Raw genomic sequence first — 3,404 nt, forward strand, 5'->3', positions numbered from 1 at the left:
ATATATATATATATATATATATATATCTGGCAACGAGTAGGAGAGGTGTCAATGTTAGGTCTCAACGATATTAAGTGTAAAATTATGTATATCCAGTGATCCGTGGCGGCACAGCATAAGGTGAAAATATCTGTGAATGTCTAGAGTGCACATACGAGCGAAATAGAAATAAGAAAATACACAAGTGTTATAGAAAATTAAAAAAAGAAAGAATGCCAAAGGAAAGCTAGTCCTTTCAATGGCATGGAGATTGCCAAAAAGTGCCACAATGTAATGAAGGAAACATTGTGTTATACCATCTATTATAGTGATTTGCAAGTATACAATACAGTGTGAAAACATTTGAGGATGTCTGAATATATTCCTAATATAAAATCATACCATACAAGCAAACCAACAGAAAATGATTCAAACCATCGCTTACATGTTACTCATAGATGCTAGGGTCAAAGGTGATCAACTATCATTCAACATCTGGTCAGAGTAAAATCAGTCCCTAGTTCGTGAGTACATTATACAATAGAATCACATATATCATGTTTTCAGTGTTTATAACTCTAATCATGCAACCACACTTAGTATCAGTCAGGAAAATTATTCCTAATGGAAGCCCATTCCCTAACGGCCAAGGTCACACGGGGACGCTCATACTAGTAAATTCTTTTCAGAAATGTTGCCAGATATATATATATATATATACACACACCATTCCCTAATATATATAATTAAACAAATTATAATGCATGGGCACATTATAATTCATGTGAGTGTGTATGCACGCTGTTATGCGTCTACGCTGTGCATGTACAGACACAATATATATATAGAAACGTGCACAGTTAAGGCCGGTAGGCCCCACCCCTCTTAAATGTGATTTCCCAATCAAGAAAACGGCCCTCATTCCCCGGAAGTGAAGGAGCCCCTGGTCACGGCGGCGATAAGGATCATTCTGGAGCAGAGGGTGCTAAAAATATCCAGTTAGACCAAGGCCGCCTAAAGATGATGAATTTGTGCACATACAGTATAAGGACCCAGAGAACAGAATCTGATCTTTTGACACTCCTTGAGAAACTTTCATTTATTAAATAGGATATTGTGGGACTTTCTGAAGTTAGAAGACTTGGTGAAGAACAGAAATTACTAAATGATGGTCACTTACTATATTGGAGAGGTAAACCCCTGGATAGCAAACAAGAATTAGGAGTAGGTTTCTTAGTTCACAAGCGCCTGGAAAAGAATATTAGGGAATTCCACAGTGTGAGCAAAAGAGTAGTTTCTGTAATACTGAAACTAAACATCATATATAACCTAAAAAATATCCAAGCATACGCTCCTACTGGCAGTCATAGTAATGAGGAGATAGAGAGCTTCTATGAAGATGTGCAAGCAGATACCGATAGAGCAAAATCCATTTTATCGTGATTATGGGGATTTTAATGCCAAGATAGGAATAAGGGAAGATGGAGAAACCTCAGTTGGAAAACACGGAATAGGCACCAGAAATGAGAGAGGGCAAAGGCAAATAGAATTTGCTGAAGCTCAATCCCTTAAAATTATGAATACATTCTTCGAAAAAAGTCCCGGGAGAAAATGGACATGGAAATCACCATCCGGCATTAAAAACGAAATTGACTTCATAATCACCAATAAGCGCGACATTGTACAAGATGTAAACATTATCAATAAAGTAAATGTAGGTAGCGACCATAGACTGGTCAGAAGTAGAGTAAAGTACAGCTAAGAAGGGAAAAAAATAAGCTCATACAGAAGCCTCTTGTTAATATAACTAACATTAAGAATAGGATGATGGAATTCACTATTAACATCCGAAACAAATACACACCTCTCGAAGAAGATATTGATATATACGAAATGAAAAACCAATTCAGTGAGATATTAAAGGAAGCTGCACTTGAAATAGGGGGTAAGGATGAAAAAAAAGGTTCAGTAAACTTTCGATAGAGACAAAAAAACTTATAAAACAGTGTAGGGACATGAAAATAACATCAATCAGAGACAAGATAGAATCAGTAGAGCTGACTAAAATGATAAGCAAGAAGAAGAAAGAGGATGTACACAAATTTAACATACGAAAAATAAATTAAGCTCTGCTTGCCGGCACCAGTCTTAAGGCAACAAAGAGGAGGCTCGGAATAGGGAAAAACCAACTGTATGCAGTAAAGGAACCTAATGGAGAGGTAACATACAATAAAAATGAAATTATCAGAGTAATGGAAGACTTCTATCGTGACTTATACCACTCAAACGATCAACCATGTATGGAGACAAACAAACCATTGGAGACGTTCCAAACATTATGGTAGAGGAAGTAAATAGGTCACTAAAAGGCATGAAAAGAGGAAAAACACCAAGAGAAGACGGCATTAGTGTAGAATCTTATTCAAGAGGCAGGAGAGATTGCGGCAGTAAAATTGGCCAACCTTTTTAACAGATGTCTAAGCGTCGGTAAAAAGAGGACACAAAAGACTCAAAGAAATACCTACCTATAAGCCTCATTTCAGTAATCTATAAACTGTTCACAAAATCATCACAGCCCGTATCACCAATAGATTAGATTCAAAACAACCCAGGGAACAGGCAGGGTTCCGCAGAGGATTCTCAAATACAGACCACATCCACACACTAGCCCAAATAAGGGAGAAAACAAACGAATATAGGAAGCCCCTGTGTATGGCATTCGTAGATTATGAAAAGACATTCGACTAGATGCAATTTGTAAACAAGGAGTAGAGGAAACATATTGTAGATTATTAGAGGATATATATAAAAATGGTACAGGGACCATCAAAATCCACTCAGAAACCAATAAAATACCAATATAAAAGGGTGTTAGGCAGGGCAACACCATCTCACCGAAGCTGTTTACAGCTTGCTTGGAGGAAGTATTCAACAAGTTAGATTGGAAGGTGAAAGGGATTAAAATAGGGAATGAGCACTTAAGCAATTTAAGATTTGCAGATGACGTTGTTCTTTCTGGTGAGTCAGCAGATGAACTACAATTACTAAGCGATTTAAATAGGGAAAGTCTGAAGATTGGCCTTAAAATGAACATGAAAAAGACTAAAGTCATGTTCAACAGTCGAACCCCAATTAAGCAAATACAAATACAGGGCGAGGTACTAGAAGCAGTGAACGAGTATGTATACCTATGGCAACTCATCAAGACGAGTACATCCTGCGATACCGAGATAAAACGGCGAATCAGGCTAGCTAGGTTGGAGTGCCATCGGTACACATATTTTGACCAATGTGTCCTCTCCGTCATGCCATATGGGTGTAAAACATGGACTACAACCAAGGCACTCGAGAGGAAATTAGTAAGTGCTCAAAGAGGAATGGAAAGACTTATGCTAGGAGTTACCTCAAGAGACAAGAAAAGAGCC

Source organism: Penaeus japonicus, unplaced genomic scaffold, assembly GCF_977035675.1.
Source record: "Penaeus japonicus unplaced genomic scaffold, GWHDUDI00000001_assembly GWHDUDI00000030, whole genome shotgun sequence".
Taxonomy (NCBI): domain Eukaryota; kingdom Metazoa; phylum Arthropoda; class Malacostraca; order Decapoda; family Penaeidae; genus Penaeus; species Penaeus japonicus.